This window comes from Podarcis bocagei, assembly GCF_964188305.1.
Source record: "Podarcis bocagei genome assembly, chromosome: 2".
Lineage (NCBI taxonomy): Eukaryota > Metazoa > Chordata > Lepidosauria > Squamata > Lacertidae > Podarcis > Podarcis bocagei.
The window spans coordinates 98,355,380-98,382,329 of record NC_138126.1 but is presented as its reverse complement, the minus strand read 5'-3'; the positions used below and the strand labels follow the sequence as shown (position 1 = coordinate 98,382,329).

At 44.1% G+C, this 26,950-nt stretch overlaps 1 long non-coding RNA gene across 2 annotated transcripts; it reads left to right on the top strand.

Moving 5' to 3' along the window:
- The first annotated feature begins 15 nt into the window (after positions 1 to 15).
- LOC308582199 lies at positions 16 to 23,681 on the top strand. Of its 2 annotated transcripts, none has more exons than XR_014005548.1 (3): positions 16 to 368; positions 7,830 to 7,913; positions 21,884 to 23,681. It is a non-coding gene; the product is annotated as an uncharacterized lncRNA (long non-coding RNA). The 2 variants fall into 2 exon arrangements; XR_014005549.1 differs by lacking the exon at positions 21,884 to 23,681 and adding an exon at positions 9,322 to 9,387.
- The last annotated feature ends 3,269 nt before the right edge of the window (positions 23,682 to 26,950 follow it).

Sequence of the window (26,950 nt, the reverse complement as noted above, 5' to 3'; positions counted from 1 at the left end):
CTGGGCAGGGCCAGAGAGTTGCCTGCTGCCACTCAAAGCAAGCAGAGGAGGGGTGGAATCAGGGGTTAACCCGATGGGAGGGTGTGTGTGTGTTGTGAAGCGTGTTACCTGAGCCCTTGGCGCGGTTAGGAACATGTGCGCACAGGTAGGACGGGCTCCGTGTCTGGAGCGGAGGAGCTACTGAGCGCCATCTCTTCCCCGCCTTTCGCTTTCTTCCCCCCCTCTCCCCCCGCCTCCTTTTTAAGTGAGAGCCTGCAGGGTTCATTGGAGTCTCAAGTGGATTTAATGAGAGTTACTTGGCAAGAGGAAGCGGCGCAACCCTTGCCAAACTATGTGGAAAAGGAAGGGCAGAGAGGTCTGACTTACAGGTATCCATTAAGGGCGCCTCATATTCCCCCCCTCTCCCCCCCCACGCCCCGCTAGCCTATGTCTGAGTATTGGTCTGGTATTATTTAGTCTTGATTTCTATGCCAGGTTTAATCTGGATGTTCATTGATTTAGTGATATTGTTAAGCAGCGTGCAATGGTTGGAGTGTTGGACTAGGACCTGGGAGGGCTAGGGTTCGAATCCTCACTCAGCCATGAAGCTCACTTGGACCGCTCATCATCTCTGAGCCTAACCTACCTCACAGGGTTGTTGTGTGGATGAAATGGGGAGAAGAACCATGTACACATACCTCCTCGAGCTCCTTGGAAAATAAACGTGGTATATAAGTGTAATAAATAAATCAAGCATTTGGTTGTTTTTATTGAGGCCTTGATGTTCTTAAGCACCTTTTGTGGGGGAGGTGGAATAGTTTATATATTTAATCATGTTTGGAAGTGCAAACTAGTCATTTCCATGGGACATATCTTCAAACTGTGGTGTTATGTGTAATGGAAAATAGGTACAGAAAGGGAAATTCCTGGATGCCAAGTTTGGGACAAGTACTCTTTGGTGAAAGAACCCCAGCAAGGATTTAAAATCACAAAATACGCAGCAAAGGAAAGTGTGGGGAAATAGGCTGTTAGACTTTTAGAATATGCCCTTCCAAGTTTCTTCCAAACTTTTCTTCTTTCTCTGGCATAGAAAAAGACCACATATCTGGTAAGTTAAAAAGTCCCTAAAGGTCAGATTCATGTGCTTTTCCATACAGCATTCAGTTTCTCAGGTAGACTAGAGAAGAACAATAGTCTTGATTACCTTCTTCCCAAAGTGAGGGGAAGTGACCTAGGCTAAGCCTGGCAGGACAGCTTAAAGGTAAAGGTAAAGGGACCCCTGACCATTAAGTCCAGTCGCGGACGACTGGGGTTGCAGTGCTCATCTCGCTTTATTGGCCAAGGGAGCCGGCGTTTGCACACAGCGTCCGGGTCATGTGGCCAGCATGACTAAGCTGCTTCTGGCAAAACCAGAGCTGCACATGGAAACGCTGTTTACCTTCCCGCCGGAGCAGTACCTATTTATTTACTTGCACTTTGATATGCTTTTGAACTGCTAGGTTGGCAGGAGCTGGGACTGAGCAACAGGAGCTCACCCCGTTGCAGGGATTCGAACCTAACCCTTTTGTGTCTTAATTAGATTTAAGCATGTGGATTATATGAGGCTGGTTATTTCACAATTATCACCTGTGATAAGTAATTAGAGCACATTATGAGGGTGTGTGTGTGTGTTTGCATATACAAGTGAATAAGAAGGATTGTTATTTTGTATTTTGGATAGTTGCTTCCTTCTCCTTTAAAGGCATTTCAGATGCAGCATTAAAAGTACCTTGAAGACCCTGGTTGTCATGCTCGTGTGTAGACTATCAAAATTATATGTCGGTGCGGTAGTTTAAGTGCTGGGCTATGACTGAGAAGGAACAAGATTGCTTAGTCATGAAGCTCACTAGGTACCTTTGAGCCTAACTTTCTTGTGAGGATAAAAAACAGGTGGTGAAGACAAGACCCATCTTATGCTTCTCTTCGCTGTAGGCCACTCTGGGTTCTACAAAGGACAAGCTGAACATAGCTACAATAAATAAATAATTTTTGAACAGTACACTTTTATTTGCACATTGAGGAGGGTCAAGAGCTCCTGGAGTTCTGGGGAAGGTGGTGTTGGAGGAAAGAGCTCAACCTATACTGTCAAACCTTGGTTCCTGAACACCTCCGTTATCATACGTTTCAGCTCCTGAACACTGAAAACCTGAAGGTAAATGTTCTGGTTTTTAAATGTTTTCCAGAACCCAAACGTCCGACGTGGCTTCCGCTTGAGTGCAAGAAACTCTTGCAACCAATCAGAAGCCGCACCTCGGTTGTTGAACGTTTTGGAAGTTGAACGGTCTTCCGGAATGGATTATATTTGACAACCGGGGTTTGACTGTACACTAAGAATGAACTCATTATCCTAATGTGGATCATTCTGTAGCCCATACAAGGAAAAGGAATCAGCAGGTAGGCTTGCAGGGGGTGTAGAAATAAATATTTAGAGGGGTGGAAATATTGGGAGATCCCAAAACTGCCCGGTAAGGACTGGGCATGTTCAGCGTGCACAGAATGCTGAACAACCAGGAAATGTAGAATCAAGGGAGGGGATAATGGAACAACGAAGTAACTTAGAAAAGGTCATAGCTGCCCGGGTGAAACCGTGAGTTTGGGGAAGGCTTCTCATAGTTCTCTGTGTTCACAATATGGCTCTTTGTCCCAGTATCTTTGACGTTACGTTGCCCCCTTGATCAAAGATTTCAGCCCCTCAACCCTCCACAATAACAGGCTTATCTCCCTTTGGGCTTCTTGCGGGAATACGTTTTTCTTTGACATTTCAAACAGATTAAATGCTTTCATTAAAGGTAAATGTTCACTGCTTGCCTGATAGGGAAAGTGCAGCTATCACGATTTTTCCAAGTCGGAGTGTTTTTCTGCCTTTGAGGAATGCCTCTTCTGAGTGGCTTCTGGTTATCTGTAAAGGACTTACCTCATTCCAAGACCATGCAAGAGATTTGTTTGTTTGCTATGAGCAACAGCAATCATCTTAACCCCTAAGGAATTATTTGCACTGGAGGTGAGCAGGGTAGGGGTGGGTACTAGAGAGTACCTTGTTAATGACTTCTGCGACCACATCAAGTGCATTTCAAAGGCAGTGGTGGCAAATGAAGATGAATTACTTTTCCATATATGGAAGGGCTGTTGGTTTGGTCCACCTAATCACTGCCCTGAGATCCTGTCCTGTCGGCAGAACTCCACATTGCGTGTGCAGAACCTCTGGTTGGCGATGATATGCTGAGACGCCGTGGGAGACCGAATGCTTTGCATGCAAAATGTAGTTCCAGGTCGCAGTTCAGTCCCTGGCATCCCAGGTAGGGCTGGGTATGGTCCTACCTTAAACCCTGCAGAGCTACTGCCAGTCAACGTAGGTAAGGGTTGGGGATCCTCTGGCCCTCCACAGGAATATAAGAAGCTGTCTTATAGCAAGTCAGATCATTGGTTCCTTTAGCTCAGTGCTGTATACATTGATTGGCAGTGGCTCTCCAAGATTATAGTCAAGGAATCTCTCTGGTGCTGGTGGTGGTTGAACTTGCATGCAGATCAGATGCTCTACCACTGAGCTACCTTCTCCAGCTATGTCCTTTCTATCATCCCTGACCATTGACTATAGTAGTTGGGGCTGATGGGAGTTGGAGTCCAAGAACATCAGGAGGGCTATGGGTCCTGCATTCCTGGTGTAGACAGTATTGAATTAAATGGGCCAGTGGTATGACTCCGTACACAGCAGCTTCCCATGTCCATAATGCGCAGAGTGCAAACGTTTCTTGCACACAGGCCAAGTTGGTGGGCTACACAGATGCAGCCCAGTCCTAACCAAGTTTACCTGGAGGTGCCATAGCTCAGTGGCAGCACATCTGCTTTGCATGCAGAAGGTCCCAGTTGAATCCTCAACATCTCCAGGTAGAGTTGGGGGAGATCTTGGTCTGAAACTTGGAGACCTCTTCCAGTTGGTGTGTAGACAGTGCTGAGCTTGAAGGGTCAGTGGCCTGGCTGACTCCATAAAATGCAGCTCCCTATATTCCAATGGAAATAAACTTATGTACTGAAGTTCTGTACTGGCCCTCGGTGATCCAGCAGGGCTTTCAAGCGCCCAGCGTATTTAAAAGACTATGTTCACTGGACAAACTGCACATGTAAAGCTGTATGGTGAATAGGGTCAATTAATGTGCTTATGTGCCTTACTGAAACCATTAAGGGTATTGCTGTATGTAATGGAACCACTATGATTGTAACTAATGCCTTATCTCGGTGGGGAGGGGTGTTATGTATTGAAGTTCTGTTCTGGCCTGTGAATAAACAAGAGCTGTTTGAAGAATTGCTGTGTCGTCTGATATGTTCACCCACAACTTAACATAAACTACCCTGGTTTCTGTGTGGTTTGCTTCTGAATCTGTATGCAAGCAAGCCACTCTAATAAATGTGTGGATTGCACCAATAGTTGCTAAAAGATGACTCTTAACAATAGTGTATTGATTGAAGGTGTGCCCATTATAAGGCTCTGCCATCTACAAAATACAGAAATGTGGTCTATTTGGGTCAGTATTGTCAGCCCTGATTGGTTACATCTCTCCAGGGTCTCATGCAGAATTCTTCCCAGACCATCTGGAAGGAGTAAGTGTTGAAAATGAGACTTCCAGGTGTTCCCCATCCCTCAGTTATAGCTTCTTCCTTTAAGTGTCTCAGAAGGTGTTTTGTTTTGCAGATTATCAACAGCTAAATAAACGACACACGTGGCTGGATTTTATTTCAGAAGGACCAGTCATGGTAAATGTCAACCCACCCCCTGCCACACTTTCTACTGGCTTCTATCACGGTGGGAAGCAAATCAGTCCCTATGACAGTGTGTTGAGAAATGATGCTAAACTGGGGTTTATTGAGCAATCTGAATCATACGGGGGGGGGGGGCGGCCGGGTGAGAGAGGAGTATAAACGCTGCTTCTAAGACACACCCTATATTTTCCAGTTCTTAATAAAGAGATTATTATGCGGATTTGATTATAAATGGCAGCATTTTATGGCTGCTATTTTGAAGAGCCTGTATCTATAAGTAGACACGCTTGGAAACATCACAAAGTTAAAGGTCTTGTTATTCATTATCTGACTTTGCCAGAGCTTGTGAAGTGCACTGACATTTATAACGATTCTTTGAATTTATGTGGCATCCTTTGTCCTTTTAAGGATCTTAATTAAGCTTCTCAACTCCCTGAGGAGCTGATAAGCCCAGTTCGAAGAGAGGTGCAGGAACTTAATACACCCAAAATCAAGGCCAGCCATATATTAAAATCAGGACATCTCAAATGGGACCTTGATAGCTGGCCTGGTTTGTAAAGGAACATGGCTTGCAACTTGCAGTTTTCCAATGTGAACTACGACTGTTGAAATCAGGCCCAGTGTCAGCACACAGTGCCCTTAGGCATCTGTCAGGGCCCGCCTTGGAAGCTGCCATTTTAGTTTTCCACAGTGCCCCACAACCCTAAGTTGAGGGCATTGTGAGAAATTAAATGAATGGTTCCCAAACCTGGTGCTGATCAGAGTGCCGTTGCTGCTGGTACCTCTGCCTCAAAAACCTGCCAGGGCCCGCCAGTGTCGGAAAGCCCCTTAAAACCTAGAGCTGGTCCTAGTCAAAATTATGATCCTGAAAGTAGTTGTATGCAGAATAGTTCGTGAAGTATTCCAGGGCAGAATCTTTTAGCATCATTGGGCAGAGTGTGAGTCTGAAGACCATTTCTCACTGATGTTTACCCTCAAGCCAGACATTAGCCCAGCTGGGACGAGAACAAGAACAAATTGCGGGGCGGGGGGGGGGGAGGCAGGGAGGGAAAGCTGCGAGGATGTTTAGTTAGCAATTCCCCATACTCCCGCATTATCATTATGTGTCAATGTCATTTGCTGTGCAATGTGAACTTCTGCCCTTAGCGCCTGAGAATTAGGACACGTAGCACAAACAGATTTACCATCGGGAACAACAAGAGATGTTGCCATACTCTTAGCTTGTATTCTTAGCATGTCTTGTTCGCTTGGGTGTTATGTATTGAAGTTCTCACCCTGGCCACCAGGAGTATTGTGTATGTAGTTTTCACTCAGGTCCACGTCAGTTATTTTAGGCGGGAAACCCTGGGTTGTTGTTGCTACAATGTTGACAGCCGGCTGCCTATAAAAGCAGGCCGGCTGAGCTGTTTGCTGTTCAGTTATGTGACAGCTTACAAATAAAGAGCTGCTTTGGAGAAATCGCTGTGTCGTCTGCTATGTCTACCCACTATCTAACATTGGGGGTTGCTGGTGTAATTTCCCCCCACCCCTTTGTTTTAATTGTTACGGTTTTAACAATACGTGCAGAGGATGAAATCCTTTCCTGAAAGCATTAGTCATGTTCCGTGGAGCAGCGTGATTCCTGAACGGTGGCTCCGGGCCCTCAAATGGATTCTGGGAAAGTCATGGGTGGATCAAGCAGTTTCCAGCAGGGAACAGCAGCAATTCAACACTGGTTAGAACAAAGGCAACAGTTCACCACGTGATTCCCCTTAGTACAAAGGGGGGGGGGGGAGATGCCAGTGAGAATTATTTTGTCACAAAACGTGAGTGGTTGGGTTTAATGTATTTACATGTTTCTGTAGAAAGATTCTCAAAGACGCAACATGCCCAACCCAGTTCCAACACCGAGGAGCTCCGGCATGCGCACACTGTGTGTATAAATAGAACGTATACATGCATGCAGCATATTATATAGGGACATGTGCCAGAAAGCCAGGACTGGCCTTGCCATTCTCTTGTTTGTCCAGCTCTGACGAAATGGTCTCTGAGTCCTTGTTCAGGTGATATTCTGTATACTCCAACAGACACGTGCAGTCACAGATATTTATGTGTATCTGACTGCTCCTATGCACATTCTCGATCATGAACGCAGAAGAGCTCTGTTGGAAAAATTCTGGAGGAAGGCGGATTTGGATGCTAGAGGAACTTCTGGAAGCAGTGGCCTCACTTTGCCTAACGTTAGGGCCGGCTCCGAGTATGTAGAGCATCATCTTGGATTATGATCAAAACTGTACAAATTATCTATAGGGTTGCCAGGCCTTTGCCCAAAGGTGGCACCTGTCTTCTCACCCATCCTCTTTGAGTGGCCATTTCACTGGGTCGAGTAGTGTGGCTGCCTCAGGTGGCAAAGAAAAGGGGGAGATAATTCCATCTGGCAAGCAGAACTGCTTGCTCTCATGGAACAATCGCCATAGCACAACATTGAATTCCACCCAAGAATTCCTATAAACTGATATCCAGGAAACAATAATTAAAAGATCATAAAATACCGAACAGATGACCAACAACAAATCAATTCAATTATCTAAAAACACTTGGCAGGGCCAAAAACATTGTCGGCAAGCAGTGATTGTAGGTGCCTTTCTGATTTCAATAAGAACCATGTTCTAAATAACTGATGCCGCTATGCTAAAAAACCCCGGTTCGCTGAGAAACTAAACAAATATGAAAATATTAACTCATGTGGCACAGTTGATCATGCAGTCAGGGATCTTGTGAGAGAAAGGTGGTAATGTGAAAAAATACAGGGTGAGATTACACCCACAGGCCCCACTCTTGCTGTTTTTTCAGGACTTCTTTTGCTGACAGATGGTGCACCTGCAGCTCCTATTTACAGAGAAGTCTCAATCTCAAAGATGATTAATATCCACAAATCTAGCTAATCGCCTTTGAAATCGAGGCTCCTTTGTAAACAGGATGTAATAGCTTAGCTCCTAGTTAAGGAACTGTACCCCCTCATGCAGTTTTTAGATATGACAATGTAATGCTTCTGTCCTACCCTTATATTTCTATAGGAGAAAACAGTCTTGTGCAGAGTGGGCTCCTGTGAAGCTATAAAGTGAGATGTTATCTCGATGAGCCACTTTTGCCATCTAGAGGTAAATATCAGCACTGCCATTTTGGGATGCTTTTTCGGTGTTTGTGTGTGAGAAGAGCTGGGAAAATGCACTGGGAGGTGCATTGCTTTGATGCAACGCCGTCTAGCCCCCATGCAAACACAGCAGAAGAAATGCTCAATAAATAGCCTACATTGTCTAATCTCCATGCAAATAAATCAGGATGAATGACCAATAGATAGCCTGTCTGGAAGTGGGTGGCCTCTGTCTGTTTCTGAACTATGGTAAAAGGTAAAGGGTAAAGGGACCCCTGACCATTAGGTCCAGTCGTGAGCGACTCTGGGGTTGCGGCACTCATCTCGCTTTATTGGCCAAGGAAGCCGGCGTACAGCTTCCGGGTCATGTGGCCAGCATGACTAAGCCGCTTCTGGCGAACCAGAGCAGCGCATGGAAACGCCGTTTACCTTCCCACCAGAGCGGTACCTATTTATCTACTTGCACTTTGACGTGCTTTTGAACTGCTAGGTTGGCAGGAACAGGGACCAAGCAAAGGGAGCTCACCCTGTCACAGGGATTCGAACTGCCAACCTTCTGATCAGCAAGTCCTAGGCTCTGTGGTTGAACCCACAGCACCACCCGCGTCCCTTCTGAACTATGGTACCTTCCCTCAAATATGCCCAACAGTAGTTTGGGCTACCTTAGTAACTGCTGTTGTCCTCCATTGCCTTATCTGCGGTCATTTGGGGACCTGTGAGTCCCTTATTTTGCCCTGCAATCCCATTATTTTACTTTTTTAGATTTCTATCCCAATTGAAAATGATTTTTTTAAAAAAATAATCCCATCTGCCTAAGCACTCTCTGCTCTCCACTCTCTTGCATGGTATCTCTGATCTCTGTTTTATAGAGAACTGTGTTGCTCACTGTGTGCAGCTTGCCTGAGTTAACCTCCGTCTTCCCACCCAAGGATAAGGTTGCCAACTTTTCTCCTACTAGCTTTTCTCCAATGCCTTTCAAAGTGCTGCCTGGCACACGAAAACAAGAGTTTTCTTGCAATGTTATCTTCCATGCCAGGAAAAGATATATATTCTGTAAAAGGCAGTAGCAGTAGTAGGGTTTATTCTGTGACCATGGGTGGTAACAACATTAATTTGAAGCCACTGGGTAAACCAAAATGACAGAACATATCAGACCTATCCTTAACTTGAACTTGAGTTTGCTAGTTTCCTCTCCCCTCCCAGACCAGTTTTCTTTTCATGCTCTCATAGGCCTGAGTGCAGGGAATTTTTTGTGATTTATAAGCCACTCTGGGAGGCTTTTGGGGCTGAAGAGCAGGATTTTAAAAATTGCTTCATTTACAAGAGCCAGTACAAAAGAAGGAAAGTTGGTAACCATACCTGTGATATGTTGCCAAAATCCTGACATGGTTCCTTCTACTCTCCTGTTCCCTCAGCCCCTGTAATGAATGCTGCTGTGACACAGGAAGACATATCCTGCACCCTAGAAAGGGACAAGGAAGTATATTTCCTTTTTTTTTTATATACTTGATTTTTATTGATTTTCCAAAAAGGAAAAGAAACGAGAAGTAAAAATTAGAAAGAAAAGAAAAAAAACAACAAAAACACATGTCAAAGAAAAAAAGATCCAACCACCCCGCGCGCAGTATACATACATTAAAGATATTTTTCACTTAAAACTTTACATTGGCATTTCTTTATAGACTTCCTTCAGCTTGTCCGTAAATCTTTCGTAGCAATACCCCTAGTCCCACATTTCTCAGTTTGTATTGTCATTGGTCTTCTTTGTTAACTTCTGTTTGCTTAGAACAATAACTCTTAATCTTTTCACAGTGCTTCTCTAAATCCCTTTAACGTCGTTTTTCCCTCACTGATATATTCCAGGTACTCCACATACTTTCCCCAGTCCTTGATAAACTTTTGGTCTCTTTGGTATCTGATCTTCCCTGTCAGTCTATCTAGCTCTGCGTAGTCTAATAACTTTGATCTCCACTCCTCTATCGTTGGCATCTCCTGTTTTTTCCACTTCTGGGCAAGAATTATCCTTGCTGCCGTGACCGCATAGTATACAAATTTACAATCTACCTTTTCAATATCCTTCCCTAATAACCCTAGCAGAAAAATTTCAGGCCTCTTTTTAAACGTATATTTCAAGATTTTCTTTAATTCGACATATATTCTTTCCCAAAATTCTTTAACTTTCCGGCACTCCCACCACATGTGGTAGAAGGAGCCCTCCTTATCTTTACACTTCCAGCATTTGTTGGATATCTTGTACATTTTTGATAGTTTTACAGGTGTTATGTACCACCTGTAGAACATCTTCATGACATTTTCCTTTACTGTTATGCATGCTGTGAAATTTAGACCCTCTTTCCATAATTTCTCCCAATCCTCGAATTGTATACTATGGCCTACATCTATAGCCCAGCGGATCATTACTGATTTCACTTCTTCATCTCCTAGATTCCAATCCAGCAGCATCCGGTACATTTTAGATATTATTTTTACATCATTATTTATAATTTCCATCTGAAATTTGGAGTCTTTGTCTACATACCCTCTTTCTTTAGTATCTTTCCTGAACATCTCGTTAACTTGACTGTGGTGAAGCCAATCATACACATGCTCCTTAACTTGCTCATAAGGCTTTATTTTCCACTTCCCATCCTCTTTAACTGATAATTGACTATATGTCGCCCAATTACTCCTCATATTGATTTTCTTCACACTCATCGCTTCAAGAGGTGAAAACCAGTGTGGGACCTTAGGTTCTAATAAATTTCTGTATCCTTCCCATATTTCAATAATTGGACCTCTGAAGACATGATCTCCAAACCCCTTATGTACTTTCCTTTTCTCATGTCCTAAATAGGCATGCCAGCCGTATCTATTGTTGAAGCCCTCTAAATCGAGCAGCTCCCTATTCTCTAAGTTTATCCAGTCTTTTAACCAGCAGAGGCATGATGCCTCGTAATACAGCTTCAAGTCTGGCAGGGCAAACCCACCCCTTTCTTTTATATCTGTTAGAAGTTTAAATTGAATCCTGGGTTTTTTGCCCTGCCAGATGTATCTAGAAAGCACTTTCTGCCAATCTTTAAAAATACGGCTCCCCTTAATTATGGGAATAGTTTGGAACAGGAACAGTACCCTCGGTAGTATATTCATTTTGATCGTATTTATCCTTCCCCAGAATGACATTTTTAATCTTCCCCACACTTCCAAATCTTTCCTTATTTCTCTCCATACCGACTCGTAGTTGTTCTTAAACAAGTCAATATTCTTGGGTGTTATCCAAATTCCAAGGTACTTCACTTTCTTAACCACCTCTATCTGGGATTGGTGTTGAATTGTATCTATTACACTTTGGTCCAAATTTTTAACTATCATTTTCGTTTTTCTCTTGTTTAGTTTGAAACCTGCCAATTTCCCAAACTGATCAATTTCCTTTAGTACTTCTTCTATTGTAATCACTGGATCTTCGGTCATTATTACTAAATCATCTGCAAATGCTTTGGTCTTATACACATTTTCTCCAATTGTCACTCCTTTTATCTTTTTGTTTTGCCTGATTGAATTTAGAAGAACTTCTAAGACTGTTATAAATAGTAGCGGGGAAAGTGGACATCCCTGTCTTGTTCCCTTCTGTATCTTTATTTCCTCTGATACTATGTTGTTTATAATCAGTTTGGCTTTCTGTTCCGTATATATTGCTTTTACCCCATTAAAGAAATCCTTGCCCACTTCCATATGCTCCAAATTTTTCAACATGAAGTCCCATATCACATTATCAAATGCTTTTTCTGCGTCCACAAACATCATTATGGCTTGCTTGTCAATCCTGACAGACAGATATTCTAGCATGTTAATTATATTTCTTGTGTTGTCCCTCATATGCCTGCCAGGAAGAAAGCCAGCCTGATCTTTGTGGATAATTTCTGATAACAGCGACTTCAATCTTCTCGCAAGGATACCAGCAAAGATTTTATAGTCTGTGTTTAGAAGAGAAATCGGTCTATAATTTTTAACTTGGGTTGGGTCTGCGTCTTGTTTGGGGATAAATGTAATAAATGCTTCTTTCCAGGTCTCCGGAATTTCTCCTTTTTTCAAAATGTTATTCATAGTCTCCTTCAAAGGATTCACCAGGATAGGTTTCATCTCTTTATAGTAACCCGCTGTGAAACCATCAGGTCCCAGGGCCTTTCCTCTCTTTAAGTCTTTTATGGCTTCCTCTATCTCCTCTATTTCAATTGGAGTGTTCAATCGTTGTTTCTTGTCTGTTGGGATTTTCTGCACCTTTTTGTCTTTCAAGAATCTCTCTATTTTCCTTAAATTGTTTCTCTCTTTGTCCTTGTAGAGGCTTTTATAGTAATCCAGAAATTCTTTCCTAATTCCTTTTGGTTCTGTTATCTCTTCTCCTTCTACAATAATTTTGTTTATTACACCTTGTTCTTTCCTTTTTTTAATTTGCCATGCAAGCCATTTGCCTGATTTATTTGAAAATTCAAAGTTCTTTTGCCTTAGTTTCTTTATGTTCCACTCTACCTCTCTATTTATTATAGTGGCAAATTGCGCTTGTAGAATTTTGATATTTTCCCTTATTTTCTGGCAGTTGGGTTTCTGGATTAATTTTTGTTCATTGTCCATTATTTGTTCTAGGATTTCTTTTTTCCCTTTCTCTCTATTTCTATTTTTGATCGCATTCTGCTGAATAAAGTATCCTCTTATTACTGCTTTGCTTGCGTCCCATATCACATTGATCTTTGTCCCTTTGTCGCAATTATCTGCAAAATAGTCTTTTAGCTTTTTTTGAGCAGTTTCTACAATATTTTGGTCGTCTAGGAGGTATTCTCTTAGCCTCCATCTAAAAGTTCTTCTCTCAAAACTCTCCAATTCTAATTCTATCGGACTATGATCTGAAATTACTTTTGGTCTTATTTCTATTTGTTTAACTCTTGGACAGAGTTCACTCGAGATCCAAACCTGATCTATCCGTGACATCGATTGGTGTGGTTCGGAATAAAAGGTGAACTGCTTATCCAGTGGATGTCTCAAACGCCAAATATCCACCAAGTTGCAGTTTTTGACCATCGAAAAAAAGGATTTTGGTAGTTTCCCTTCTTTACTTACACCCTCCCTAAGTCTATCCGCCTCTAACGAGACCACACCATTCATGTCTCCCATTAGAATAATCTTTTGATCTATATGTTCTAATATTTTCTCTTCTAAGTTTCTAAAAAAATCAGTCTTGTTGCCATTTGGTGCATATACCCCAATCACAACCACATTTTCTCCTTGCCAATTAAGTCTAACCGCTACCATCCTCCCCTCTTCATCCTTAAAAATCTGTTTAGCCTCGATTTTGTTTTTGACGTACAGTACCACCCCTCTTTTCTTTTCTTTATCTGAGGATTCGAATTCATTTCCCAGTCTTCTATTGATTAATATTTTTTTGTGCTTCTTAGCTACATGAGTCTCTTGAAGACAGATAATGTCCAGATTTTTCCTCTTTAAGAATTGCTCAATTTTATTCCTTTTTCTTTTCTCGTTCATTCCATTAATATTCCAATTCCAAATTTTTAACCCCATATTAGCTGATATGTACCTAAACTTTCTTTACTTTTATAGATTCGCTGGTTCTTCTTCTTCCCCCTCTTCCTCTTCGCCCGAGCTGCTTCCACTCCCTTCCTCTACCTCCTCTGTCTTAGAATCTCTTGGCAATCCTCCCTCTGCTCCCTTTGTTCCGCTCTCCTCCAATCTCAACTCCTTATATTTCCTCAAAAAATTTCCAGTTTCTTCTAAGTTGGATAGTCTATGTCTTTTGCCTCTGTACATAAATGATATCCCCTCAGGGAACTCCCATCTAAATTCTATTTTGTTTTTCTTTAACGTCTGTGCCAATGATTTATAAGAGTCTCTTCGTTTGAGTAGCCTGATTGGAATATCTTTAAAGAAAATTATATAATTTCCTTCTATATTCAGCCTCTTTTCCCTATTCTTTTGCAAAATCCTGTTTCTCATTTCCTTATTATTAAATGTAATCAGACAGTCCCCTGTAAATTTCTTTGCTTTTGTTGATTTAATCCGCATCCTGAATGCATTTTGCACACTTTGGGCCATTTCCTCTATTGTTATGTCCATCCAATCTGCCAATTCTGTTATCAGTTTTTCCTTAATATTCTCACCCTGTGTCTCCGGTACAGCTCTCAACCTAAGGTTCCCTTCTCTCTGTCGCAACTCATTCATCGCTATCGCATCCTTTATCTCCTCCTGTACTCTATTTAATTCCATCATTTCCATCTTCACCTTTTCTTTATCCCTTTTAAAATCTTTTACTTCTAATCTTGTCTTCTTTAATCCTTCCTCTACGTTTTGCGTTCTCCTAAATATTTCTTTTATTTGGCCTTTAAGTTCACTAACTGTTTCGTCCATTTTTTTATCTAATATTCCAATTTTATTATCCACTTGCTCTAATTTATTCTCTAAGTTGTTTTGACTCTGTTTGATTTCCATTAACATCTTCACAATATCTGTCTTTGAATCCGTCTCTTGTTTAGACCCTCTCCTCTCCCCTGGAGTCCCCCCATTTGTACCTTTCTTCACCGTGTGTGACATCTTATATTCTTAAATTTACCCCACTCCGTAAGGTTTCGTACATTTGTGCTTCCCAACCAGGCTTTCCTTTTTACTGATAAAGGTAAGCACAATTATTTTTCCCCACATTAATATATACAATATTGGGAATGCGGTTGTTCTAGTGGTCCTTACTGTCTCCACTCAGATTAGTCCAAATAATCCGTTGGTCACACTGGAAGGGATTGGTATAGAGAAAAGTGGGGTAATAAGAAGGGGAGAGGCAAATAGGGGGAGGTTTCTGAGTCAAGTAGTCCTGTTGGTCTTAATCTCGGCCCTGGAGGTCTCTTAGGAATAGCAGTGTTTGCAAATATGTCGCAAAATCCTGTTTCTCCAGTAACTCAGTCTCTCCTACCAGTCCAAAAATTAGTGCAAAGAGAAGTCAGTTAAAGGGAAAGGTATCGAAGGAGAAGGTTTGGTTCCAGCTGGTCTTAGTCTTGTCGCTAAAAATCTCTGCAACTCTTTAAAAGAAAGGGAAAGGGGGGAAAGGAGAAAATAGAAAAAAAAATAGAATGAACAGAGAAAAAAGAGAAGGTACGCTGTATCCGGAGATATAACAATGTCCTGTTTTCCGATAGATCAGTCTCTCTTGGCAGTTCGGAATTAATATGTGGATATGTGGAGTGGAGGGAGAGAGAAGAAGAGGGGCAGAGGAGAAATTGGGAGCCAGTTAGTTTTGTTCTCACCACCAGAGGGTTCCGGGGCCCTTTAAAGTAGCGTTGTTTCCCGAGGTATGGTCGTACAAGTCCATAAACTCCTAGAGCACACAGACGGGAAGCAATATTTGCAGATGGCCCTTCATATATATACTTTCCCGCTACCGGAATTGTAGCAATTAATAATTAATTTCCATTTCCCTTTTTTCCTCTTACTTTGCTTTTTATCAGTCCTTTGTGCTTTCCTCAATCTGCTACGCTCAGAGTCTTTGCAATGGCGACGGAGCCTTCTCTTCCGGTTTTACTCTCCGTTGCGTTTTAAACACAAAAATGGAGAAGCGCCCCTTCCTCTATTCAAGCCCTCCGTTTCCTCAAGGGCTTTCAGCTTGAACAATTCGCCCTGGTTTCCCTGTTCTTCCCACCGCTCAGTTGATACACAGTTTCTACACCGAAAGGTTAGTTTTAGGAAGATACATAAGAGGAAAACATAATATCCGCTAAGGCGACTCACTTTCACTTTCCTCCTGCACTGCCGTCGCGCTGTGTCAAATTTGATTTCGGCACCAGGCTGAACCTCGTTTGCTTCTTCTTATTGCTCCCCGACTTTTTCGCTGTTAATTTCATAAGAATTCACGATGGTCCGAGGTCGGAGTCTCTTGTTTTAGGAACGTAGCGCTCTCTCTGCAAGCTCGGGGCTTCGCTATTTGGAGGTCGGTAATGGCTTCCCTCAACCCGCTAAGCAACACCGCCGCTCTCTTCGCCTCTATTGAGGCTACCTGACGGCGCAGTTGCTCGCTTCTGGTCAGAGCGGGAACCAGATCCTCTGGACACCCTCCAGAGGTTTTTTCGGGGGGTCTCCGCGCCCTGAGACACCCCCAATCCCCCAAAATAGCCCGGGGTTTCCCTCTCGGTCAAACCCCCGCTTGTAACAGGAACGCGCTACACCGGAAGTCCTCAAGGAAGTATATTTCCACTGAAATAAAACACGCTTCCTTATGACTATAACCAGAAGCACCACTCAGCAAATTGACAGATTAAGGAAGCTGGCTATAAACGCTGATCCTTTTCCCAGCCCTGCTCTGCAAACTTCTCGGTTTAAGATAACACAAGAGGACTGCTTATACCATGGAAATGAATGAAAGCGAGGAGCAAGGCTGCAGAGATAAGAGGGAGAGAGGGGGATTCAGCCAGAGAGTGATCTAGCTTCACTGACCTTAATGAAGAAACCAGAATTCATATCTGTGTTTGTTGCACGTGTATAATTACAAACCAACATTTTATACTACAAACCTCAGTGAGCAGATAGTATATGCAGAGAACCTTTCTTTCTTGTGTTATTTCATTCATTCATTCATACTGCCCTTCATCTGAAGATCAGGATGGTTTGCAATATTAAAACACAAAGCACATACCATAATAACAAACCAAAACAATATTTCTCCACAGAAAACATTAAAATAGAAATAATTTATGCTGGCTCTAGGCATATAATTTTAGCAAGCAGATTTCTAAAATTGCCAAATTTCCACACACATCCAATATTCCCTATGACAGGAACCCATTTAGGAAACTGGTTGTATCCATTTCAAAACACCTGTTTAAAATTTCTAAATGTAGCAAAACAAGCTGTCCCTCTAAAAGTCATAAAATGACATCTACATAAAGTTTGGGAAAACTAAAAGCCACTGATCTTATTCAGAGGAGGAACGGAAGACAATCCTTAAGCATGGGTTTTCTATAGGTTTTCCAAATTGCTATGTCCCTAAACACCAGAATATGTCTTAGTAAAGAACTATGTATCCTTGCATTGTCTGGAAACTACAGCGGGGCTGGCTTCCACCCAAACAAGGGGGCTCAATACCATATCAACATCATCCATACTGAATAAACTTGGAAAAGTTATCCCCAGTTTGTTGCCATCTTGCCCGCAGAGTAAAAACATTTCCCAAAAGTACTTTATTTTATGACAACACAATTGTACATTTGTAAAACCTCCCAAAACCCAAAGCAAACATGCTCATTTTTAGGGCGGGCAAAAAGAGAGCAGGGACTCTTGCGGGCTTCAAAATTTCTCTGAAATTCAGTCTTCTATACTACTGTCCTCTTTTGCATCCAATCACCTTTCTCATCTGCCACATAGAAGGGGCTAATCCATATAAATCAGTGAAAAGGTAAAGGGGCCCCTGACCATTAGGTCCAGTCGTGGCCGACTCTGGGGTTGTGGCGCGCATCTCGCTTTATTGGCCGAGGGAGCCAGCGTACAGCTTCTGGGTCATGTGGCCAGTATGACTAAGACACTTCTGGCGAAGCCAGAGCAGTGCACGGAAATGCTGTTTACATTCCCACCGGAGAGGTACCTATTTATCTACTTGCACTTTGACGTGCTTTCGAACTGCTAGGTTGGCAGGAGCAGGGCCCGAGCAACGGGAGCTCACCCCGTTGCGGGGATTTGAACTGCTGACCTTCTGATCAGCAAGTCCTAGACTCTGTGGTTTAACCCACAGCGCCACCCGTGTCCCAATCAATAGGTGGAACTTTAAATAGCATTGAGTTAAATATGATCACCTGCTAATTGCTTCAGATCAAACTGCAGTTGCAGGGAAAGGGGTGACTCAAAAGTTGGCAACCCTACTACGGACTAGCAGCTGTTTGATGTTGCTGTATTGGAAAGTTGATTCCATTCCCACCGGAATGTCACAAGGGTTCACTTCCAAATAATCCTATTTTTAAAAAAATCTACCGGGTTTCTAGTTCTGATTGTTGTGAACGTAAGTGTAAAAAAGTGTAGGAAATGTCTGGGGAAAGCCAATGGGGGTTTGTGTGTGTAAAGTTGGCAACTCTTCTTTGCAACAGGTCTGTTTATTTTTCTGTAACCAAAAAACGTTATCTGAATATTACATCATAAGAAAGGTAATACAGAACAGGAAGGCCTTAAACAAAAGCCAGGTTGGCAACTTTTGAAGCAGCCCCTTTCAATAGCCGTTCGTTGATCTGCAGCAATTAGCAGCTGAAAATGTTTAGCTCCTTGCTATGAAAAGCTTCAGGTGCTGATTTCTAAATTTCAAAACTATGTTAACAGGTGTAGGTCAGTCCAGCTTTATTCCCCCTAAGCCTGTCGGCAAACCAAGGGGGAAAGTGGGAAGGGTTTCCACTTCCCTGTATATCTCTTTGCTAGTAGCCTATATATTTATAAAAGGTAAAGGATGGTTAAGTCCAGTCAAAGGCGACTATGGGGTGCAGCGCTCATCTCACTTTCAGGCCGAGGGAGCCGGCGCTTGTCCACAGACAGCTTTCTGGGTCATGTGGTCAGCATGACTAAACCGCTTTTGGTGCAACGGAACAAAGTGAAGGAAGCGAGAGCGCACGGAAACGCCGTTGACCTTCCCACCACAGCGGTACCTATTTATCTACTTGCACTGGCGTGCTTTTGAACTGCTAGGTTGGCAGGAGCTGGGGCAGAGCAACAGGAGCTCACCCCGTCGCGGGGATTCGAACCACCGACCTTCTGATCGGCAAGCCCAAGAGGCTCAGTGCTTTAGACCACAGCACCATCCACATCCCTTGTAGCCTGTATAATACAGTACTTCTTAGAACACAGAACTTCAGAGTGCTCAAAGCACTTCACATAAATGACCTTGTAATCCTTACAACAGCCTTATATGGTAAAAGGAGATTGCCCCCCTACTGGAAACAGCAGAGGCTGAGAAACTGTTGGTGGCCTATGGCCAGCTAGTGAGCTCATGGTTGAGGTGCGATTCAAACTGGGGACTTCCCTGATTCATAGGTCAGTCTCTTTGCCATTATGCTCCACCAGCACCCCATAGTCGCCTTGAGTGGACTTAACTCCAGGGGTCTCTTACCTTTTTCCTTTTTACACCAGCTCTGTATTGGATAATATAAGACAAATATGTACTTCTGTGCAGCTTTGCATAGCTTACACAGCTCCACAGATTTTAACACAGACTTTAGGTCCAGCAGGTTATATTTTATTCCGATGACTCAGAATAAACTAAAAGGCAATAAACAAAACAAAACCCACTTGCTGTGTAATTTTATGCATGTTTGCTCGGGAGGAAGTCTCACAGCACTGAGTGGGGCTTATGTCCAGAGAATATTGACATTTGAACACTACAGGGCACAATCGAGCACAGCTAAACCCATATAAATGATTGTGCTTTTGCACAGCTTCTGCTCGTTTCAACCAGGCTTCAGCAGGAGAATTTCCCCTTGGGTTGTGATCCATGCTTTTGCGAAAGTAGATAGAAATCTCATATGTCACATTCAGAAATGGGTGAGCGTTACAGAGGACAAGAAGGACCCAGGAAGCTGCCTTGTACCCAGTCCCACCAATGGTCCATCTGCCTCAATGTTGTCTACACTGACTGTCAGGATTTCAGACAGGGAGTTTCTCCCAGCCCTACTTTGTGATGCTGGGCATTGAACTTTGGACCTTCTACACACAAAGGAAATACTCTACCCACCGAGCCATGGCCCTTTCCAACAAGCCGTTTATGCTTCCAAAGACAGTCATTCCACCCCTGCTTCTGCATGACATTTCCACGCACCTTCTAATGGGCATGTGTAGCCACTTGTAAAGAGCCACAAGGAATGCAAAACAGACAAAGTGATACCCTATGTCAGGTTAATTTTGGTAGTATCAGAACAGACACTTGGAGCACAATTTAGAAAGATAAAAAACCTGGTGACGAGGCAAGGATTCGAGCCACAGAGAACATTTCCTCTGGAATAACTGTGTTGTGTATTCTCTTATTAATAATAATATAAAAGAAATCCCACCCCGATTGTAATCTTTTGTGTGTGTTTTATAAAAAAAACAATTGCTCTGGAAGCTAAGAAGCTGCGTTCCAGATATGCTAAGGCTTTCTAATTTTAAAACCTCATGCTGTATTTTTTTATGTTTTAACTTTTATAGGTCATGTTGTGTGATTTCAGCCTTGTTCTTATCCCCTGCTGTAAATTGTAAAGGCCTTTAGCTATACACAATAAATTGATTGAATGTGTGTGTGTGTGTGTGTGTGTGTGTGTGTGTGCATGTATATATCTATCTTTAGCAGATCATAGGTAAAGGTAAAGGGACCCCTGACCATTAGGTCCAGTCGTGACCGACTCTGGGGTTGCGGCGTTCATCTTGCTTTATTGGCCGAGGGAGCCGGCGTACAGCTTCCGGGTCATGTGGCCAGCATGACTAAGCCGCTTCTGTTGAACCAGAGCAGCGCACGGAAACGCCGCTTACCTTCCCTCTGGAATGGTACCTATTTATCTACTTGAACTTTGACGTGCTTTCAAACTGCTAGGTTGGCAAGAGCAGGGACCGAGCAACAGGAGCTCACCCCGTCACGGGGATTCGAACTGCCGACCTTCTGATCGGCAAGTCCTAGGTTCTGTGGTTTAACCCACAGCACCACCTGTGTCCCTTAGCAGATCATACTTCTGCATAATTTGCATGGGTAACTTATCTGCTATCTAGATGCTGAGTGTCGAGATAGCTGATTCTATACACTAGAGACATCAGCTCAATTAGCCACCCCCAACTTGGCACCTTTCTGATGTTTTGAACTCTAGCTCCCATCAGCCCCTGTCAGGTTGTGGAAGGCTGAGCTAGATCCATAGAGAATGGACAGCAACTTTCCCCCTTGGGTTCTGGTGGCAACTTTGCTTGAATCCAGGTATGCAGATGTGCATGTCACAGCAGGCCTGTAGAAGGCAGGAAACAGCTGCTTCCTTTCACACTTACTTACTCAGATTAACCAAATGGAATGGTAGCAATAACTCCATGGAGCATGATGAAGCTACTCCTGGAAAAGAAAAAATCAGCTTTATAAATTGCTTCCACTGACTTATCACATCACAAAAGAGGGTTTCCATCCATCTTTGTGGGATTTGGCTCCTCTGGCTGTCCTGACACCTGGTAAAGAACAGACAACTTGCGAAAAGCATTGTCATAAATCTACCAATTTGTCTGTAATAATTTGGATTAAAAAACAACAACAGAGTTTAAATCGCTATTAGGGGTTGCAGGGACAAGACTGGTGGAGGGGGTAGAAAAATGAGAGCATTGTGGATATACAGAGGGAGAAAAGAGCCTGGAGGTCTGAGGGAAAGATACAGACAGAGGTCTTCCCTCCCTGACTCAAACCCCTTCCAAACCAGTGGTCTAAACCACTGAGCCTCTTGGACTTGCCAATCAGAAGGTCAGTGGTTCAAATCCCTGTGATGGTGTGAGCTCCCGTTGCTCTGTCCTAGCTTCTGCCAACCTAGCAGTTCAAAAGCACACCAGTGCAAGTAGATAAATAGGTACAGCTGCGGCAGGAAGGTAAATGGTGCTTCCGTGTGCTCTGGCTTCCCTCACGGTGTTCTCTTGAGCCAGAAGTGGTTTAGTCTTGCTGGCCACATGACCCATTTGTCTGTGGACAAACACCAGCTCCCTTGGTCTGAAAGCCAGATGAGCGCCACAACCCCATAGTCGCCTTTGACTGGACTTAACCATCCAGGTCCTTGCTGCTTGGTAGTTCTTACATCCACTAATGTGAGGGCTAGACACATGGTTGTGTTAAAAAAGAAAATAATTACTAGGATCATGCTTATGTTGCCACCTCCTGTTACATAACCAGGTTTGGTGCTGTGCAATTTGATAGCATCTGTGCAGACTGCTGCACGCTGCATTCTAATATTTGTTTTTCCAATACAGATGTGGTGGCCAGCCAGGCAAAGAGGAATCCCGCTGAATGAGTGAAAAGCTATCCACTGCTGAAAGTACCCATGCTGGGAGCCAGATGTCTCTAATTCTCGGAGCATGCCGCATATTCCAGAACATCACTGCTCCATAAAACATTATTAGATTCCATTTGTGTGTCTCGGAACTTCAAAGTTATTGCACTGAATAGAAGAGACTCTGTATGTCCCCAAAGGATTTGGTTTCTTATGGATTTATCTAGCTACCTGAGGAGTGCCATTGTCTAGCTCATTTACTGTTTATCATCCTCACCGCTCAGCTATCACAGACTAAAGAAAACAGGCAGAAATTTGCAAGGGCCAGGGGGAAACCTGCTAAGAATTGCTAAGTTATTCAGGAATTCACGAAGCTGGTTGTTTCTTCAATTAGTTTCCCTTCCATAGTCGCCCACCAAAGGGTGTTTTAGCCTTACAACAACCCTGTGAGGAAGGTTGGACACGCTATCCATGCATCTGTTCTGTAAGCACTTGCACTTGCTGAGTGTTTTTAAAAAGTGTTTTAAAGCCATCAAACAATATGACGTTGGGCATCTAAGACGTTTAAGCCGCAGAGGAACAGGCAGTGGCTGTGCTACGTTGCAGCCTCCGTTCCGGTTCTGCCATTAGACTGAGCAGTCCCACCTCAAGTAGTAGATCTGGGGTCACCATCAAGAGGAAGCAGCTCCCAATTAGTAGATAGTGCAGGACCCTTTAAGAAGCTGCAAGAAGAAGACATGCAAAAGTGGATCCTACCCTAGTGGCCCCTTCACCCAACCTCCTCCTCTCCCTGCCTGCTGCAAGATGCTCTGCGAGTACAGTAAACTTGCTGCTGCAAGCAGGAACTGTGCAGAAAAGCTGAAGGTCTGTGTGATCACTGAGCTGGTCAGCTCCAATGGCTACGCACACCCTGCGCTACTCTGTGATGCAACTCCAGCCTTTGATTTTCGACTGTTAATGAGAAAGCCTCACTGTTTAGCACCCTGCTTCTTGGTCAGCTTAATTCTTGTCTCTGTGAGGCAGGTGTGGAGAACCTTAGGCTCTCCAGATGTTGTGAAGCTACAGCCCTCCATCATCCCTGGTCATTGGCTGTGCTTGCTGGGGTTGATGTAAGAGTCAGCAGAGATCCCGAGCAGCAGAAACTACAGTGGTGGTACCTCGGGTTACAGACGCTTCAGGTTACAGACTCCACTAACCCAGAAATAGTACCTCGGATTAAGAACTTTGCTTCAGGATGAGAACAGAAATCGCAGCATGACGGCAGTGGGAGGCCCCATTAGCTAAAGTGGTACCTCAGGTTAAGAACAGTTTCAGGTTAAGAACGGACCTCCAGAACGAATTAAGTTCTTAACCCAAGGTGCCAATGTACAGAGCAGTCATTCCCAAACTGTTCTGGGTCACCACCTCATAAATTCATCCCTGGTGCCCCTTACCCTATAAAAAGCATTGTTTGGAATAGTGGTTTACACAACCGACTAAGGAAGAGAACAGCACACAAAGAATTCAAAACAGTAACAATTAATTGCATGCTTGTTCAAAATCCAATTAAAACCGTTTAGTTTAATTATTCTAACAAAATTGATGAACCTGATCCAGCTTTTCAAAGTCTGATAGCCATTTACACCGCCCGTGTCCTCCTGCCACCCCCTTGCTTCCTAGTGCCCCCTAGGTAACCCCCCACCCACCCAGTGGGCAGTACCACCCACTTTGGGAGCCACTGCTATAGGGGAAAGACAAGATTCCAAACTCCTTCCCTTGCTTTAATGACCAAGCAGAAAACTTCATTTGGGAAATGTCTATGGAATATTTATTTATTTATTTATTTATTTATTTATTTATTTCTACCCTGCCCACTCTGGGCGGCTTCCAACAGAATTCTAAAATACAGTAATCCATCAAACATTAAAGGCTTCCCTAAGCAGGGCTGCCTTCAGATGTCTTCTAAAAGTCTGGTAGTCGCTGTTCTCTTTGACATCTGGTGGGAGGGCATTCCACAGGGCGGGTGCCACTACTGAGAAGGCCCTCTGCCTGGTTCCCTGTAACTTGGCTTCTCGCAATGAGGGAACCGCCAGAAGGCCCTCGGCGCTGGACCTCAGTGTCCGGGTAGAATGATGGGGGTGGAGACGCTCCTTCAGATATACTGGACCAAGGCCGTTTAGGGCTTTAAAGGTCAGCACCAACACTTTGAATTGTGCTTGGAAACGTACTGGGAGCCAATGTAGGTCTTTCAAGACGCTATAGAAGGCCTCTTACACCAGTGGCGTTTCCCTCACTCCCCCCCCCCCCCGACAGCAAGATCCTCTTTGTAACTTTCCAACATACAGTTGTCCTAGCACCAAAGAACTTGCCTGCGGAAGGAACCCTGAACCTTTTCCCACAGTTGCCTGAAATGTTTGTGGAAGATTTCCATCTGCAAAGTTTGATCAGGGAAAATATGGTGCTGTTGAGAGTCCCAGCTCCCATGTTCCCTGACCATTGGCTGTGCTGGCTCATGGGGACTTGGGTGTCCTAGAACTTCTGGATGGTGACAAGTTTCCCACCCCTGCTCTAAGAAGTGGGTCCCCCACCCAAGGCAACTGCTTGGTGGGAAGCTATATTCAGGGACCACCATCACTACCTGTCTCTATTCCATCAGCAATAAGTGAAGAAAGCCAGTGGGCAGCTCAAACAGGTTCTAGTGCTGGGTCATTCAGCTTGCATTGCCCTCACTCACCTCTCCATCAGCTGTGGCCCTCTGTCTCCTTTGTTTTTCTCCGTTCAGCTTTCTCCCTCTACTATTCAGGTGTCCGCAGGTCTGTGCTGAAAGGCATTTCCTTCTTCCTGTAAGTATCTCTCTCTCTCTGCCTCCCTTGCTCACTCAGGAAATTAAAGATGCCCCCCCTTTTTTCGCTGCTGGTGGATTCCCTATTTAACATTCTCTGTATGCACCAGCCCTGATTCAAAACAGGATTAGACATTCTGTTGCTTTGATGTCAGTGGGGCTTTGCACTTGAGGCAAAGGGGTGGAGGGAGAGGGGGGGGGATTCTGTTAATGAGCCTTGCAAATTCCACACAGCCACTTCCATCGGTTGACAAAACAAAGGTCAGAAGCATTTATCAGAAGCCCAGATAATAACTTTGGCCAATTTTTATTCCAGGTGGATTACCTGCTGGACAGGGCAGGGGGAGGGCACAGAGACTGGAGACAGCCCAGCTTGACCTCTTGTTATGGTGCTTGGTATTACCCCAAAAATGGGAAGCTTCTGGCAAGCAAAAATAAGGTACAATTTCTCTCCGCCCACCCCCAAACCACAAGCCACTTTGAAAGCTTATCGGTCCGCATCTGTAAAGGGAGACAAGAAGCAATTAATCAAGTATCTAAAAGCAAGACTTGTTTGACAACCAGCAGATTTGAAACATACAAGCCGCCACACAGCAGGGAGTAAACACACACACACACACACACACACACACACACACACACACGAGCGTCAAGTTCAATAGGCAAGGCTGAACTTCCAGATTCCTGTGGGGAACAAAGCACCAGAGGCTACTTGGCTGGGCTGATGGCTCAGAGCAACATATGATGGAGATATATTTTATGTATCGCCCACTGGGTGAAGCTGAGCTCACAGAAGACAGCAAAGAGGGGTTATAAATACACCAGAAAGCAGAGGAGGCTGGTCTGTTAGGGCAAATGAGTCATGGCCCCACCAAGCTGAGCCTGCCATCAGCCAGTCCCCACCTGCCTCCTTTCTTACAACCAGACCACTGGAGGCACTGCCTTTCTGTGCTTAGCCTCAGTGCTGCCCTTATAGTAGAGAGGAGGATGCTATAGGTCAGAGGTCAGCAAACCTTTTCAGCAGGGGGCCGGTCCACTGTCCCTCAGACTTTATGGGGGGCCACATTATATTTGGGGGGGATGAACAAATTCCTATGCCCCACAAATAACCCAGAGATGCATTTTAAATAAAAGCACACATTCTACTACAGTGGCACCTCGGGTTAAGAACTTAATTCTTTCTGGAGGTCTGTTCTTAACCTGAAACTGTTCTTAACCTGAAGCACCACTTTAGCTAATGGGGCCTCCTGCTGCCGCCGCTGCACAATTTCTGTTCTCATGCTGAAGCAAAGTTCTTAACCTGAAGTAATATTTCTGGGTTAGCGGAGTCTGTAACCTGAAGTGTATGTAACCCAAGGTACCACTGTAATGTAAGAACACCAGGCAGGCCCCATAGATAACCCAGAGATGCATTTTAAATAAAAGGACACATTCTACTCATGCAAAAACACGCTGATTCCCGGACTGTCTGTGGGCTGGATTTAGAAGGCAATTGGGCCGCATCCGGCCCCCGGGCCTTAGTTTGCCTACCCATGCTATAGGTTATAGGAAAATACATCAGAAGCTGGGCCAATCTAAGTAGGTATTGTCTACACTGACTGGCAGTAGCTCTCCAGGTTTTTAGGCAGGGAGTCTGAAAGATTGTACAGTATGGCCAAGGGTCAGGGATGATTAGTCCAGAAACATCTGGAGGGTCGCAGGTTGTCCAACCCTGGTGTAAGCTTTCCCCTCATGTCTGTCCTCAGCATCTGAGGACACCACTGAACATACAGTGGTACCTCGGGTTAAGTACTTAATTCGTTCTGGAGGTCCATTCTTAACCTGAAACTGTTCTTAACCTGAAGCACCACTTTAGCTAATGGGGCCTCCTGCTGCTGCCGCGCCGCCGGAGCACGATTTCTGTTCTCATCCTGAAGCAAAGTTCTTAACCCAGTGTTTCCCAACCTTTTTTGGGCAAAGGCACACTTGTTTGATGAAAAAAATCTCGAGGCACACCACCATTACAGCCCCGTGACGTCAGCGCGCAGCGTCAAGCTGGGAGGGACGCACGAAAGTGTAAGTTTCAATTTTTTTCCCTCCCCCTTGCCGGGGAACCTCCAAGCTTTGGGGGTGGGGTGGAGGAGGCAGCAAAGCGAGGCAGGAAGGAGAGCGCGGCTTGGCTGGGTGAGCTTTGGCAGGGGCAGGGAATGAGAGCCGCGAGGCGGGCGCTGCGGACGGAGGCGCTGC